This window comes from Pleurodeles waltl, chromosome 5 (genome assembly GCF_031143425.1).
Source record: "Pleurodeles waltl isolate 20211129_DDA chromosome 5, aPleWal1.hap1.20221129, whole genome shotgun sequence".
Taxonomy (NCBI): Eukaryota; Metazoa; Chordata; class Amphibia; order Caudata; family Salamandridae; genus Pleurodeles; species Pleurodeles waltl.
The window spans coordinates 536,782,519-536,800,677 of NC_090444.1; the positions used below are offsets into that span (position 1 = coordinate 536,782,519).

Below are 18,159 nucleotides of genomic sequence, written 5' to 3' on the forward strand. Positions count from 1 at the left end.
TGGTGGATACATTAGCTACCTGTGGATTCCTCACGGTCCCACCCGCCTCCCCGTTGCCTTTCTGGTCTTACCAAGTAATCCTTGAGTACGCTCCTCTTGGTCTTTGAGGGTGCAATAGATGTTGTATATATTATATTTATATATATGTATATATCTTTGTGTATATACTTGATGTGTATATATTTAAAAAAAAAAGAAAAAAAAAGAGAGAGTTATATATATATATATATATATATATATATATATATATATATAAAAGATTTAAAGTTATTCATGCAATGTTGTGTATTTTTACAATGTAATGGGATGTTGCCTTGCTCTTTCATTGCATTGCCTGGTTGTTCTCATGCACGTAAAAAATGATTGGTACTGACGTCCGCACGTCGTCGAGGACCTCTTATTGCCTGTATGACGTCAGACGGCGTCGCGTGGGCTAGAGTGACGTCCTCGTCGACGTGCAGAGACTAGTAAGAAGATTTCCGTCGAATGCTGGCGCCATGGGAGTATTCATTAGGTGAGGAATCCACAGGTAGCTAATGTATCCACCAGAAAAGTCGTTACCGAAGGTAAGTAACTCGTTCTTCTGGCGTGGAAGTTTGTGGAAAAGTAACTGACGTATGCACACCTGGGCGGTGCCTTTTTAGGTGACTGTGACGTGACAGACGGCTCCAACGACGACCCCATGCGGATCCTAACGACGCCATCCGACTGACGCATGGAAATTCTAAAGGTAGGAAATTTGCAGCTACATAGTCTTTACCAGATAATGTGTTAATTAAGGTAAGTAACTTGTTCTTTTCATCCCCACACCGGTTACACATTCACATCGATAGAATTATTGACTCCTTCGCCTTACTCCAAAACACTCTAGCACAGATTACTTGGGTTGAACCTATTCGGACCACAAACCTCAAAGCTTACAATTAGCATGGGATACTTATACCTCTCCCATCCCTAGCTGGTGCCTACAACCATAGTTTCTGGAGGACCCACCCCTCTGAACCTCCCTCAGTATGGTAATTACCGACTACTTCAATACCAACACTGGCACAGCACCCACCAAATCAATAGAGTGGAATGCGTTCAAAGTTATGATGAGGACACTCTGTCTTGTGATTCAACGGGCCATGTGCCAAAGACTTTACAGAGACATTTCCAAACTTGAACGCACTCTCATGGCTCTCGACCCCCAGAGTATACAGCGTCCAGGCAATATGCCCTGACTAGTGGAGGCCAGACAAGAACACTCTTCCCTGCTGGAAGATTGCACTGCCTGATCTATACAGCTCACTCTGCTTGTACGCGTGCAGCAGCGGATAAATCAGACCGGCTACTGGCGTGGCTTATTCAAAAAGACCAATCCTGGCACCCAATAGTGGTGATGCGGTCTGGCAAGGATGTGTTAATTTATACTCACTTTGAAATACACAACGAACTGACTGACTTCTGCACACACTTATGCCAGTTGGTCTCACCTGGAGGCCCCGACTTTTAATTATTTTTTTCTCAGTGATAATATTGCCCCATATCACGCCGGAACAGAGCACCGAACCTGATGGCCCCATCACGCAATTTAAAATCCAGAAAGCAATACGTTGTCTTGCCTCCCGTAGATCCCTGGGTCCAGACAGACTCCCTGCTATGTTTTATAAAACCTATGCCCCCCTCCTTGCTTACCAATTGCTGTCATTATACACTGAAGCTCTATCGGCTAACTGTCTACCTGTCTCCCAGCCTCCCAACACAAGGCACTCCTCATCTCCCTCCCTATGCCTGATAAAGACCCTGCATTAATGGGAGCCTATCGACCACTCCCCTACTCAATGCAGATTATAAGGTTCTAGCCAAAATCCTAGCGCATCACCTGGCCCCATTGGTTCCGTCTCTGATACACCCCAGAATGGGTTTGTCCCCGCCCTCAATACTTCACTAAACCTGCGGCTATTTTTTTCATGTCATGACATGCACTCGAAAGGCCTAACGCCAGTTGCCTGATTTAAGACTTTGAAAAGTCTTTTGACTCGTTGGAATGGCCTTTTTAACTTAATACACTACCTCGTTATGGCATTGGCCATACCACTGGTAAGGCCATACACCCAATCAACGGTGAAGGTCAAAACTGGCTTCATCGTATCCGACCCCATTTCTATACATCGAGGCACCAGAAAAGGTTGCCTGTTGTCCCCCTCTTCTTTTTCCTCTGGCCATCAAGCTGCTTGTGGTAGCGATCCAGAAGCAGGGCGAATCATGGGGCATACCACTAGGGGACAGGACTCACATTATTTCCCTTTAAGCAGATGACACATTACTTTTTTTTAAGGACACACACTAGTCCTGAAACCATAGCACTGACCCTTAATACTTTGCAATCCTTTCGCGACTGCGTGCTAACTGGACAAAATCCTGCCTATTCCTCTTCACACCATAAGTGCCTGACCCACACTTTACCCTTGGAAACGCTAGGATCCCTTGGCAACCCTCAATGTTTAGATATTTAGGGGTGCACATATGCCACTCCCTGACTGACCTACTTGATGGTAACATCACATGAGTTTCCACGTCCTTGCGGTCACAAATGACCTTTTGGCACACTTTACCTATAACCATGCCAGGGCACATTGTACTCCTGAAGATGGTGGTGCTTCCCCGCTTTCTATACTACTTTGCTAATTTACTCATCTATATCCCAGCATCATTTTTTCACTCCTTTGAGCATCATACACAGGAGTTCATATGGCACAGTTCCAGTTGTAGGGTAGCCTGAAAGACATTAACTCACCCCTTAGCCTGGGCAGCCTTGTGGTGCTGCATCTGGGACATTACTATATTGCTTCCCAGATCCAATGGGTGGCCATATGGTTGGCCAATCAACAGCTTTCAGACAGTGCCACAACCCTGCCTGGAGTCTGTCTGCTCTCCTCTGCTTATTCCACCCATGCTATAAAACAGGGGTCCCTGATCCCCTCTTGTTAAGTGTAGCCTGTCATTGCTACCGTAGGTGCCTCTACCTTATCTGATTCCCTAGTCCCCTATGCACCAGCAGTAGCTATCCTTGGCACTCCCAGAGGTGACACCCTTGCATCGATGGCAGAGCTGACCACATGGCATACTGCTGGAATTCAAACACTGGGTGACCTGTACCTGAAAAGCACTGTTCTCCCATACACATCACTAATATCAGACAGCGGTTTTAAACCCCCAGGGCAATTCTTACGGCACAACTCCTTATTGACCTAATTAGGAAAATATTAAGAGGACATGTCACACGAACTCCCCACACACCTCACAATTCTGTACCTACAAGTGATGGGAGCAGGCCGACATCTAATACGTTGGTTTACAGATTCATTGTGCATCCATACTGCCTCGCCATTAACAGCTCTTCGCCATAGATGAGAGACTGATCTACCTCAACCTTGTTCAGATTAAGAATGGACTGCCTTATTAGAGGGTCTGACACATGTCCCCCACAGTGCCCGATATAAATTAGTTCGGTTATACATTGTACACAGGGCCTACCTCACCCCAGCCAAAATCAATTGATACTTCCACCGAACAGACGCAGCCAGGCCTCTGCCATTATGTAGATGCTGGCTTACTTCACATGTTACAGAACTGTCCATGTCTGCAGACCTACTGGCAGAGAATAACGGCCTGTCTGTCAGAGTGTACCGACCGACCGCGCCTACATACCTGGGAGGTGTGTCTCTTAGGACTATACCATACACAGAAGAAGAATAAAGCCACCACTTGCTTTTTGGACTTGGACTTCATAACAGCTAAGCATTATAATTACCAGATGGTGAAAATCGCCTGAACCTCTGCCACTGAAGGCCTGATGTGCCTCTGTACTCACATGGGCCCAAGAGGAGAGTATAGCGTTGCATAGGGAAGACACCCTGGGGCTCCGCAAGTACCCAATAGCCTCTTACTGGGACACCATTCGATCAGAATTTCCAATTGCCTCTCGCTTGGACAACCCTGATCTAACGTAACTCAGGCCTAGAAAAAATCATAACATTTTTACTAGGCCTGCAGATCGAGTACGTTGACTAATCTACTTGACCTTACTGTAATTTACTTCACCCAAAAACAGGTCTCAAATTGTGTGATCCTAGACAAATATTTTATTTTACTGAGTCACCTTTTTCATCATTTTCACATATGAGTGCACCTTCAAACATGTGAATTCAGCATTTCTGCTGTACAAAAAAAACTATTTTGTTTGATTAAATAGACTAAATGTATGCTCTGTGTATAAAAGGAATCAAGCCCACATATTGGGTACACATGATCCATGATTTGCCTCTTAGTTTACTAATAGCATTGGCATCAGGGTGAGTGTTTCTTAGTTTATGCTTAAACATTCACTGTTAATAAATATGTCACTAACGCATGATGTGGTAGTGCACCATCATTTACAAATAGTAAATTTCCAAGAAATGTCCAAAAACCTTCCCACTAACATGCAGCTTTACTGATAAAACTATATAGTGTACTAGCAGTCTATGAAAATTGGTTTTCAGAATGCATATTTATCATTTGCGCATCACCAAGTAAAGTGTTCTGATTTGTTCTGCTTCATAGTTTACTAATAGCATTGCAATCAGCGCAGGCAGGGCTGGCTTTAGCGCAGGTGGCACCTGGTGCAAAAATATTTTTGTGGCGACCCACCCCATGACCACCTCCTTGGATTACCTCACTAACACCCGAAAAAAGCACCCACATTTCTCCATAGCCCCTCACTCTTATACATTTCATTTGTTTAAAAAAGCTGGTAAAGGCTGGCTTTACTAATTCACTCAGCTATCCACATAAAATACAGACCTGTTGTTTGCAGCAGGTGTATTAATCCTCTGCACTGTTTTATGGCGAGTCAAAACTGCCACTAGACAAAACTCTGATCCCTCTTTCTAGGGGGAACATTAATCATAAGAGTTATCTTGACATTTTTATTGCTGCATGAAAGTTGGATGCCCAAGGAACTCAGCAGCCCTTTAAATCGTAAGTTATTGCTACAGACAGCAGCTGCCCTTGAGGTCAGTGCACCTACTTCAGGTCAGCGCCCGGTGCGGCCACACCGGTCGCACTTTCTTAAAGCCGGCCATGAGGGTAGGAGTGTTTCTCAGTTTATGTTTGAACAATCACTGTATACAATATATTACTAAAGCATGATGCGGTAGCACACTGTCTATTATAGACAGTAAATTTCCAAGAAATGCCCAAAAACCTTCACACTAACTTCCAGCTTTATTGATAGAACTATATAGTGTATTAACAATAATCTGTGAAAAATGGGTTTCAGAAAACATATTTACCCTTTGCACATCACCAAGTTAAAGTGTTCTGATTTGTTTTCATCCTATTAAAATATTTTTTTCATTAGACAGAAGTACAAAAAATGGGTTTTCACAACTACTCAAATATATTTTGAAGTGTTTGTACAGTTGAATTAGTTATTTAAATTCTGTTAGGAAAAACCTGCCACCCTACAGCCTTTCATTTCACGGTACAGCAGGTCAGACAGTTCACCTTACCAAATCCTGGAACTCTGCAGTCAGAAGGAAAAGTAATTGTAAGAAGACAAAAATGACCTTTGACCTTTGTTAGACCTGACAGCCTTAGGGTGGTCTTCCCCCAACTTTTTGCCTGCCTGCCTCCCTCATTTGTTCTGATCTCCTTTTTGCTGGTTCTAGGACTCTGCACACTTTACCACTGCTGCCCAGTGCTAAAGTGCTTGTGCTCGCTCCCCTAAACATGGTAACATTGGCTCATACCCAGTTGTCATATTTCATTTACCTCTAAGTCCCTAGTAAAGTGCACTAGATGTGCCCAGGACCTGTAAATTAAATGCCACTAGTGGGCCTGCAGCACTGATTGTGCCACCCACACAAGTAGCCCCTTAACCATGTCTCAGTGTCTCAGGTCTGCCATTGTTAGGCCTGTGCATATGTTTTCACTGCCTCTTTGACTTGGCATTCAAAACTACTTGCCAAGCCTTAATTTCCCCTTTTCTTCCATATAAGTCACCCCTAAGGTAGGCCCTAGGTAACCCATAGGGCAGGGTGCTATGCAAGTATAAGGCAGGACATATACTTGTAAGTTTTAGATGTCCTGGTAGTAAAAAACTCCCAGTCATTTTTCACTACTGTGAGGCCTGCTCCCCTCATAGTCCAGCATTAGAAATTCCCTTATATGCTTTTAAGTGGTAATTTCTTATCTGAGAGGAATAGACTTGTCATGTGTGAACTGGTTGGAATGGTAGTGAGAAATCCTACTTACTGGTGGAGTTGGATTCTACATTAATATTTCAGAAATGCCACTTTTAGAAAGTACATAAAACACAAATTACCCTGGTTGTAGTCTACTATGATCAACTTAACATTAACAGGCAAGTAAATACATTTTCTTGACCTGTATATTTATTCACTTGTTATTTCATAATGTTCAAGTTTTAGATGTCTTGGTAGTAAAAAACTCCCAAAGTCATTTTTCACTACTGTGAGGCCTACTCCCCTCATAGTCCAGCGTTAGAAATTCCCTTATATGCTTTTAAGTGGTAATTTCTTATCTGAGAGGAATAGACTTGTCATGTGTGAACTGGTTGGAATGGTAGTGAGAAATCCTACTTACTGGTGGAGTTGGATTCTACATTAATATTTCAGAAATGCCACTTTTAGAAAGTACATAAAACACAAATTACCCTGGTTGTAGTCTACTATTATCAACTTAACATTAACAGGCAAGTACATACATTTTCTTGACCTGTATATTTATTCACTTGTTATTTCATAATGTTCTAAAATATTTTGAACACATAAACCTATCCATTGAACCACACCCAAATTAGTCAAAAAACACTAAACACAAGTCAAACATAAAACCTCACATAGCAAACATCAATACATATTCCTATGACCAGTCAACAATTAAATGCTGAGCGTAGGAAAGTATCCTCTTTCTAGCTTGATTACCCCCACTTTTGGCCTGTTTGTCAGTGTGGTCATGTGGTTGCTGGTAACCTTTTCTCTCCACAATTGGCATACTGTTGCCCCCATATAAGTACCTAGTATATGGTACCTAGGTACCCAGGTTGTTGGGGTTCCAGGAGATCCCTATGGGCTGCAGCAGTTATTCTGCCACCCATAGGGAGCACATGCAAAGGGTTCTGCAGGCCTGCCGTTGCATTCTGCATGAACCGGGTGCACGCACCCATGTTCACTACAGGTCACTGTAAGTCACCCCTATGGTAGGCCCTCTCAGCCCAGAGGGCAGTGCAGGTACCTGTGTGTGAGGGCACCCCTGCACTAGCAGAAGTGCCCCCACAAATCAAGCCCCATTTTACTGGACTTCGCGAGTGCGGGTCGCCATTTTATATGTGTACTGGACATAGGTCACTACCTATGTCCAGCTACATAATCGTAACTCTGACCCTGGGCATGTTTATTATCAAATATGTATTGGAAGTATGATTCCATGCACTCTGGTGGCTCCTTTGAGGACTCCCAGCATTGCTCCCACCAGTATAACAGGGTTTTCTAGGCAGCCCAACTGCTGCCACCCCTCAGACAGGTTTCTGCCCTCCTGCTGCTTTATCTGATCAAGCCCAGGAAGGCAGAACAAAGGATGTCCTTTGGGAGAGGGAGGTAACACCCTCCTCTCCCTTTGGAAATAGGTGTGACTGGCTTGGGAGAGGTAGCCTCCCCAAGCCACTGGTTTGTTTTTGAAGGGCACATTTGTTGCCCTCCAAGCATAAACCAGTCCACACCGGTTCAGGGACACCCAGTCCCTGCTCTGGGGCAAAACTGGACAATGGAAAGGGGAGTGACCACTCCCCTGTCAATCGCCACCCCAGGGGTGGTGCCCAGAGCTCCTCCAGAGGGTCCGTGGGTTCTGCCATCTTGATTCCAAGGTTGGAAAGGACCTCTGGGAGCATCTGAGTGCCCAGGCCAGGCAGGTGACATCAAGCACCCTCTGATAGGTAGTTACCTGGTTAGGTGATCAAGCCCCCTCTATGGGCTACATAAGGTCTTCCTCTGGGATGGGCCTCAGATTTGGCTTGCAAGATTCCAGCAGGACTTTTCTGCAACCTCTGCTTCGACTTCTGGCCTCCGGAACCGTGACTGGACCCTCCAGGAACCTACAAGCTGCAGATTGACGAGGAAGACTCTTCTGCAACATTGTATCTAGAATTCCTGCCAGCTTTGCAACATTTGCCCAGCCATGCATCCTCTGAAGACTGCAACTCTTCAGCCTGCACAAGAAGAAGATGGAATCTCCCTTGGGGTGAAGGCATCACTCCCCTGTAACTACAGGTACCTGGCTGCAACGACGACCGGCTGCGTGGATCTCCCCTCATTCTGAGTAGCGTGGATCCTGCATCAAAGGTGGTGGTCCGGAGATTCTCCCTTGGTCCTCTCTACCAACTGTCGCACTTTGGTAGAGGTAAGTCCTTTCCACTCCATGCAAGACAGTACCCCAGTGCACTGCTTCCTTTGCAGCTGCCGAGGCTTATTTGCTTCACCTCGAAGGGGAACATCAGGCGACTTGTAGCTCCAGCCCCCAGCACTCCCTCCTGCAACTCCTGGACCTCTGCGTATTCCTCCGATGACGTGGGAGCAACTTCTGTGGTGCTGCATGGGCTGCTTCAGTGACTTTTCTGTCCCTGTCCTGTGGGACACCTGTGAGTGCTGCCTCTGCTTCTGTGGGCCTTCTGGGACACTGAGGGTCCCTTGTGACTCCCACTCCTGAGGAGAGTCTTCCTGTACCTTGCTGGTCCCTGGCAGCACCTCTTATCCTCCAACCGCAAATTTGCCTTTGCCAAGGCTTGTGGGAGGAAATCCTTCACCGACACCCATCTGAAATCCAGCTTCCAGTGTAGGCCACCTTTTGCATGCATCAGGAACTCTTCTTCAGCTTCCTTGCTGCAGTGCTGACCTGTCTTCCTTCTTCGTCGACCAACTCCAAAAGGTACCTCTGGGTGGGTAATATCTCCTACCCCACCTGGACTCCACAGACACTTCTGGACTTGGTCCCCTCTCACCACAGGTCTCCATCTTCGGTAATCCGTTGCAGATTTCTTGCAGGCTGTTCTGGGTGTCTTCTTTTTCTTTTTTTCATCCTTTGAGGTGGTTTGGGGGAAATCCAGTGTTTTTCTCCTGCATTCCTGGTCGCTGGGAGGTACTGCATTACTTACTGTGGGGTTTCCTAGTACTCCCAGCTCCCCTCTACACAATTTACTTACCTAGGTGGGGGCCTTGTGTTTGCATTCCACTTTCCTAGTATATGGTTTGGGCTCCCCCTAGGGCTACTATTACTTATTGCTATTTTACACTGTTTTATAACCTTGTTATGACTTTTTCTGTTTATTAGTGTGTGTGTATATATACGTGTATATATATAGTATTTGCTTATCTCCTATTGGAGGGTTGCCTCTCTAGTATTTTCTGAAACTGTGTTCCAAAAATAAAGTACCTTTATTTTTGTACAAGTGTTTAATTTCTTGTGTGTAAGTACTGTGTGACTGTAGTGGTATTGCATGAGCTTTGCATGTCTCCTAGATAAGTCTTGGCTGCTCATCCACAGCTACCTCTAGAGAGTCTGACTTATTGACACTGCCTCCACTTCACTGAGAGGGGATACCTGGAACTGGTGTAAGGTGTAAGTACCCACCACACATCATGCCAGCTTCCTACACTGAGGATGTCATTACTACAGATGTTAGTGCATTTCCTCTTGCTCTCAATGTCTATTGGGGGTTCTAAACCAGTCCTGTTACAGTAGACTTTAACAATTCATATAATGTTTTTGGTTGTCTACTGTATAACATAAATCCATAAAAGGAACTCACCAAGTATATCCGCCAACACGTTTTGAACCTCTTATTCCTTTTGGGCTCTCATCAGGACACTGACTGGTTCAAATTCTGTGGAATAATAAACAAACTGAATTGCGATGTCTTTCCTTCAGTTATCTCTATAGATTCAACATTGCTTCCCCTATTTTGATTTAAATAAATTACCTCGGTCCTTTTAGGAATAAGCACATGCAACTTGTTTTTGCAGAATTATTTCTTCTCTTCAAAGGTGACTTCTTTCTGGTCTCCATTTGAATTCACATACTGCAAGGAGGAATTGTATCTTATGAAAACGTTATTGAAATCAGGTTGTTATTTTTAGCCTGTAGCTACTAAAGCATTTAATATTTATATCAATCTATAACTCAGAACAGGCTTTCATTTCCAGCTCACAAAGTTGAAAGGCTTCGAACAAATTAAAGGCTAAAAGCTCCTCTGAAATGTAATGAATTTCATCTTTAGAAAACAAAACTGTGGAGCTACTGCCAGCCTTTCCATTTTTAAAGCCATCTGCCTGTGGAACGCTTCACTTCAGTGCTATTAAAGCAACTTGGAGCAGCACGTGTGAAGAAGTTAACATACATACCACCAGGGGTCTAAAGACAATATAAAATATTTTCATGTCATCCCTGTTCATTTTGTAACATCATGAGTGTTATAAACTTACTTGTCCAAATCCCATCGGGGCTTATCGTCTCTCCAGTTACTGCTCACATGAGAATTGCACGTTTCTTTGGAGAAGGTCTTTTAGAAAGTAGGCATTTCTCTGCACTTACTGCCATCTGTGCCTTACAGCCTGTCTCCAATCCACGTCTGGTCTGTGCTGGTTGACAGCTCCCCTTGTGCATTCCACCTACAACTGGACTCTGTCAGAGGGACTGTCTGGCTGCCCAAAGGACTCATCTGGACTGCTTTGCTGGAAGGACTTCTGTGCCTGCTTGTTGCCCTGCTGACTGCGGGAAGGGCTCTGCCTTCCTCCAAGTGCTCTCCAAGGGCTTGGATTGAGCTTGCCTCCTGCTCTGATGTCTCAGAGCTATCAAAGACTTCACCAAATAAAAGAAAATCCAGCACATCGGAAAATTGATGCAACGCGTGCCGGATCAGCGCAGCGCCAACCTCGTGGCTAAAAATCATCGCTTTGCCTGCCATATCGAAGCAGCACCTGTTGCTTCTGCTGAACGCCTCCTGGGTTTCCCACGCATCGTCCCTGGGAGTCCAAATATCCCTGCATCGCAGTGAGGAACCAAGACTGCTCTCCGGGAAAGCGACGCATCGCTTTGCAGTCTGGAAAGAAACAATGCATCGTCTTTGCCGTGCCAGAAAAATTGACTCATCGCTTTATTTTTCGACCCACCTCCTCCTCTGCGACCCCTCTGCGTTGTTATTTTTGACTCATCCCATGTGTTAAAAGGATTCTTAAGGATTGAGACTCATTTTAAAAGTGATATCTTGACTTGTGCATATTGGATTTTTGTCGTTGTGACCATATTCTATTCAGATAAATATTATCTATTTTCCTAAGCTGGTGTGGAATATGTTTTCTGGTGTTTTCTCTGTGTTACTGTATGTGTTATTCCACAAATACTCTACACATTGCCTTCTATGCTAAGCATACCTGCTCCGTGCCAAGTGGTCCCTACTTAGACAGGCTGCATACTTCTGCCAACTAGAGACCCAATTTCTAACAACCTCTGTCTCTGAACACAGAGCAAATGTGACAAGAACAAGATTTATAGGCGTCATTATTGCTCCTTCACCACTTTCTGACAAAACAGAACACCTGTTCTTTGTCAGCTCGCTCGAAAGGGTGAGTAGGTCCTAATAATTGCTCAACCTGATAAAATATGACTTGTCATAGCAAGTGGGTGAGAAGATTTGGAACTGCAATATACCATGGTGCATAGTACAATGGTATAACCTGAACGGCATTTGGCTCGAGCAACTCTCCTTAATAGACAACTTGACCCACTGGGAACAAAAACCACAGTGGGGAACTCTGCAGTTATTCGATGAATGTATCATTGTTATTAATGAGCTTATAACTATCCCGTTAAAGTGGACGGATCATTCACTTCTGACTTTCAATTTCACAAAAAAACAGTCTTTTCCCACACATACAGGGAGTGCAGAATTATTAGGCAAGTTGTATTTTTGAGGATTAATTTTATTATTGAACAACAACCATGTTCTCAATGAACCCAAAAAACTCATTAATATCAAAGCTGAATATTTTTGGAAGTAGTTTTTAGTTTGTTTTTAGTTTTAGCTATGTTAGGGGGATATCTGTGTGTGCAGGTGACTATTACTGTGCATAATTATTAGGCAACTTAACAAAAAAAAATATATACCCATTTCAATTATTTATTATTACCAGTGAAACCAATATAACATCTCAACATTCACAAATATACATTTCTGACATTCAAAAACAAATCAGTGACCAATATAGCCACCTTTCTTTGCAAGGACACTCAAAAGCCTGCCATCCATGGATTCTGTCAGTTTTTTGATCTGTTCACCATCAACATTGCGTGCAGCAGCAACCACAGCCTCCCAGACACTGTTCAGAGAGGTGTACTGTTTTCCCTCCTTGTAAATCTCACATTTGATGATGGACCACAGGTTCTCAATGGGGTTCAGATCAGGTGAACAAGGAGGCCATGTCATTAGATTTCCTTCTTTTATACCCTTTCTTACCAGCCACGCTGTGGAGTACTTGGACGCGTGTGATGGGGCATTGTCCTGCATGAAAATCATGTTTTTCTTGAAGGATGCAGACTTCTTCCTGTACCACTGCTTGAAGAAGGTGTCTTCCAGGAACTGGCAGTAGGACTGGGAGTTGAGCTTGACTCCATCCTCAACCCGAAAAGGCCCCACAAGCTCATCTTTGATGATACCAGCCCAAACCAGTACTCCACCTCCACCTGGCTGGCGTCTGAGTCGGACTGGAGCTCTCTGCCCTTTACCAATCCAGCCACGGGCCCATCCATCTGGCCCATCAAGACTCACTCTCATTTCATCAGTCCATAAAACCTTAGAAAAATCAGTCATGAGATATTTCTTGGCCCAGTCTTGACGTTTCAGCTTGTGTGTCTTGTTCAGTGGTGGTCGTCTTTCAGCCTTTCTTACCTTGGCCATGTCTCTGAGTATTGCACACCTTGTGCTTTTGGGCACTCCAGTGATGTTGCAGCTCTGAAATATGGCCAAACTGGTGGCAAGTGGCATCGTGGCAGCTGCACGCTTGACTTTTCTCAGTTCATGGGCAGTTATTTTGCGCCTTGGTTTTTCCACACGCTTCTTGCGACCCTGTTGACTATTTTGAATGAAACGCTTGATTGTTCGATGATCACGCTTCAGAAGCTTTGCAATTTTAAGAGTGCTGCATCCCTCTGCAAGATATCTCACTATTTTTGACTTTTCTGAGCCTGTCAAGTCCTTCTTTTGACCCATTTTGCCAAAGGAAAGGAAGTTGCCTAATAATTATGCACACCTGATATAGGGTGTTGATGTCATTAGACCACACCCCTTCTCATTACAGAGATGCACATCACCTAATATGCTTAATTGGTAGTAGGCTTTCGAGCCTATACAGCTTGGAGTAAGACAACATGCATAAAGAGGATGATGTGGTCAAAATACTCATTTGCCTAATAATTCTGCACTCCCTGTACACCCCCGAATGAATTAATAAGACAATGGAAAAGCATTAAAGCTAAATCCCTGGAAACAACACTAAAATTCAGTTGGAAGGATCCTAAGATGTCTGTTTTACCGCCACTGGCTCGTTTTAACCAGGGAATTACTTTGGCGATTGATTCATTAGCCCCTCAGAAGGTATATGCACCACGTATGTTTAAAAAACCCTGCCAACCTTGGTTCTCTAAGGACCTTAAAGTACTCAAGAGGAAATAGACAGCAGGAGCGTCGCTTGAGACTTAATCCTGGTGCCAGTGAGAAACTTCATTTAAAATTAGCCTTAAATAGTTATAAGGAGGCTTGTTTCACAGCTAAATCAGACTACTTTATGCAAAAAAATTGAAAAGCTGCCAATTCCTCTAGAATTTAGAGTTATTAATGCCCTTACCACCCCCCTTGCACGTCCAAGCTGGAAAACTCTCAAGAGTTTTGCAACAAAATAGCAAAATTCTTTGAAAGCAAAATTTAAAATATTTACTCCAGCTTTACTCTAGACAAGACTCAGGGGCATTCTCTCCCTACCGACACCACGGCATTGCTCCCCTCCGTTTCACCTAGAGCCATATCTGATAATTGTAGGTTACTTTCTAAGTTCAACATGCCATCCCAAGATTTAATTGGTAAACTGCTTTATGAATGCAAATCTGGGTCCCCGTTCGATCCCTGCCCTCCGGCTATTCTGCAACTGGTTCCGGAGTTGGTGGCATCTGCGTTGGTCCCCATATTCCAGGAAGTCCTCACTTCCAGCATCTATCCCTCTGCTTGGAAAGAAACTACTATTATTCCCCTAAAAAATAAGGAAACTGGGAATCATGATGATTTAACCAATCTTCGCCCCATAGCCTTGCTTCCTTTTCTGGCTAAAATGTTTGAAAAATACATCAACAGAGAATTGGTCAATTTCTTGTCAGACTCAGAGGGTTTTGACATTTCTCAACATGGGTTTTCGGAAGTCCCATAGTTCCGAATCTGCTCTCATCTCCTCATCAGACACTATTTGCAGGCTGGTTGATGAGGGACAGGGTGTTTTCCTGGTCCTGCTGGACCTATCTGCAGCATTTGACACCATTGCCTCCCATATTTTGCTAGAACATCTACATCAAGTAGGTATCAGGGACCAGGCCCTGAAGCTCATCGAGTCCTTTCTCACTAACAGGTGGTCTACGGTAAGCAGTGGAGATTTTAGATCCCCCCTCTTACCTTCTGCCTTATGGGGTTCCTCAGGATTCGTCGCTTAGCCCTACTTTATTTAATGTTTATGTGGCCCCTCTGGCAGAATTAATACGTTTGTTTGGCTTCATCCCAACCTCATACGCAGATGACACTCAAATTATCATGACACTCAAATTATCATTCCTATCAATAAAGAGGTGGAGGTAGTTGCGGCCCGTTTTAATGCTTGCATGCTGGCGGTAAGCAGCTGGATGAAGGCCAACTGGCTAAAATTGAACTGTGATAAGACCGAGGTTCTCTTCTTTGGGATAAGTAGGGCACAGTGGTCCCCTAACTGGTGGCCTGAAGAATGTGGCACCCTGCCTTTACCTGGTTCCACTTCAAGGAATCTAGGATTTCTTTTTGATGACCATTTATCTTTTCAACCTCAGGTCAGACCATTAAATCCTGTATGTAGATTCTGAGGAAATTGAAGAAAATGTTCCCCTATATTTTAAAAGAATGGAGAATTACTGCTACCCTGGCCCTGGTCCTGTCCAGATTGGACTATGGCAATGCCATCTTGCTCAACTTGGACAAAAGATCACTTAAAAAGGTGCAGCTGATGCAGAACACAGCTGCTAGACTAATATTGAACTTGCCACGATCAGCCTCCGCTAAGGAGAGCCTTAGGAATCTACATTGGCTTCCAATAGCCCAACGGATTTCTTTTAAGGCTCTCTGCATCTCACACAAAGCCATGCACGGGATTGGTCCCAAGTATTTGACTACCAAATTACAGTGGCACCGATCTACACGACTGCTGCGTTCTGCCAGCACCTTTCAAATTCAAGTTCCCCGGACCAAGAAGGTGAAGTGGGGGGACAAAGCTTTCACTATCGCTGCCGCTAGGATTTGGAATTCTCTCCCGTTGGATCTCAGGAAAGAGCACAATTACCTTATCTTCAGGAAACGGGTTAAGACCTGGCTGTTCCCTCGATAGCTTGTACTTTTCTCCCTACAGACATTATACTGCCTCACCTTAGTTAGCGCTTCGATGGCCCGGGGCCGGAATGCGCTTTATAAATACTCTATACATTCATACATACATTACAATCGTTTTTTTCATTGTTCCTATTTAGTTCCTTTTGACAAACAAAATAGAAAAAATGTATCTGTTTATTAGCGCTATCCTCTCTCTCAGATGCTGAACACACTGTATCTTTTGCAACACCTACCGATCTGTTGCGCCAAAGTATTACCTTCTATCCATATATACTCTGTACTGTAGATATTGTGGAAACCAATAAACTTCAAACCTAGAGTATGCCATATTTGGTTCAAATACAGGGTGGCATGTAGGGTGGGGAGTCACATGATATTTAACATAGGACAGAAGACCGAAACTGTTTAACAAATGTTAATAGCAGAACAGCTTTGCTGCCATTCATTGCCCTTTTTGCAAATAAAATAATTTGTTTCGTCAATGTTCCTGGCTGTTCAGTGGCAGAACTGCAAGCAAGCCTTTATTCTATCAGTGTTTTGATTTTAGTTTTACTTTAGTGGGTATTTGACCAACTGTATCACTTTCAAGATTCCTTGTGATTGTGACCAGAGTGTCTATCTCAGAAATGAGCAGCTCACACAATCGAGTGGGATTCCTGCCTTTCTTAATTCAAGCTTTTTAGTTCCTGTGTGAAAAATGTATTTTCCAACTTTGGTTCTTTCATATACTGTAGTATATCAGGAGTATGGGACTTTGTTATGTTATGAAACTTGTAGAGCGCACTGTTGCCCTGGAAAGGAAATTGTGCTGAACTACAGAGATCAAAGGAAGCAAAAACGATTTAGGGAGAGGTTAAATACCACTTCTTAAAATTTTTCTAAACTGCTGAAAATTGGGTACATGCTGAGAAAGGAAGAGGGTAGCTCTTTCTTTTTCCTAGAAGTAAGATATGAAAAGGCACATTCTCCACACCTGCTCCAAGAAGATATGAAGGATGAGCAGGAAACCAACAGCAGAGAATCATAGCAGCCTTACAGGATAGTAGGATTGGATCTTGACTAAGAAACATTTAAGACCATTGCCATTAATAGATCTGTGGGCCAGACAGCGCTTGAAAGCTGGATCTTTTACTGATCGGACGTTAGGGTAGTGTCTACAAAACAAAGAGAATCTGGGTTAAGTGTGGTAGGGTCAGGTTCAGTCTAGCAGCTAAGTTCCTTACCTATCTACTTGTCCATGGGATGGTATGCTTCAGAAATCTACATGTCATGTTAAATAACAAAATAAAAATTCACTCGTCCGTTTTGAAGCCATGCAGTGAGGTAACAAATCATGGCAGTATTTTCATTATATCAGAGGTTTACAAATAACCTCTCTGATTATGCCAGAGTCTACAGTATGGGGGTCATTCTGACCCTGGCGGTAAAAACCCCCAGGGCCAACGACCGCGGGAGCACCGTCAACAGGCTGGCGGTGCTCCCATGGGCATTCTGACCGCGGCAGTACAGCCGCGGTCAGAAACGGAAAACCGGCAGTGTACCACCGGTTTCCCGCTGCCCTGGGGAATCCTCCATGGCGGCGCAGCTTGCTGCGCCGCCATGGGGATTCCGAGCCCCATACCGCCATCCTGTTCCTGGCGGTTTTGGCCGCCAGGAAGAGTATGGCGGTATGGGGTGTCGTGGGGCCCCCATAACAGGGCCCCACAAAGATTTTCAGTGTCTGCCATGCAGACACTGAAAATCGCGACGCGTGCAACTGCACCCGTCGCACCCCTTCCACTCCGCCGGCTCCATTCGGAGCCGGCATCCTCATGGAAGGGGGTTTCCCGCTGGGCTGGCGGGCGGCCTTCTGGCGGTCGCCCGCCAGCCCAGCGGGAAACTCAGAATAACCGCGGCGGTCTTTTGACCGCGCAGCGGTATTCTGCCGGCGCCAAAGTCAGAATGAGGGCCTATATGTCTTTTTGAATTCTTAAGCATTAGTTCTAAAGTGGGAATGCCTGGGAGTATGTGCACACCCAGAAACGTCCATTTTTATGGATCTTCGCCAACTCCAATCCAATCTCTTATCACATTGGAAAAAGTTGGGAATTTGCTCTTGGCAACGGCAAGAGTAAAACGTTTTCCAGGGTGGGAAATAACAAGGTGTTAGGAAAGAGAATTTGCAGTCGCTTAGCAGATTTTCATATTAGCAAACATATGTGTGTATATTTGCTCATGCGAAAATGTAACTACCAAACGTTTGCTTGGAATATGGTTTCCAGGTCTACCTTTGCCATGTCTTGCAAATTACTGAGTCATAAATCTGCACCAATGCAAGGACATATACCTGTAGGTGCACTTTTGTGACATTTTCAATAATTGTGCCATTATTTGTTTACATGTTGCCCATGTTAGTGTTACTCCCTTATTAATATTTATTTAATATTGATATGCATCAAACAAGTTTACCT

General features: G+C 44.2%; 1 protein-coding gene across 2 annotated transcripts in view; it reads left to right on the forward strand.

Annotated features, from left to right (window-relative positions):
• The window catches only part of CFAP36 (cilia and flagella associated protein 36), a 381,823-nt gene that overhangs the window by 59,773 nt on the left and 303,891 nt on the right, over positions 1–18,159 (forward strand). The gene's annotated exons all lie outside the window — the stretch shown is intronic.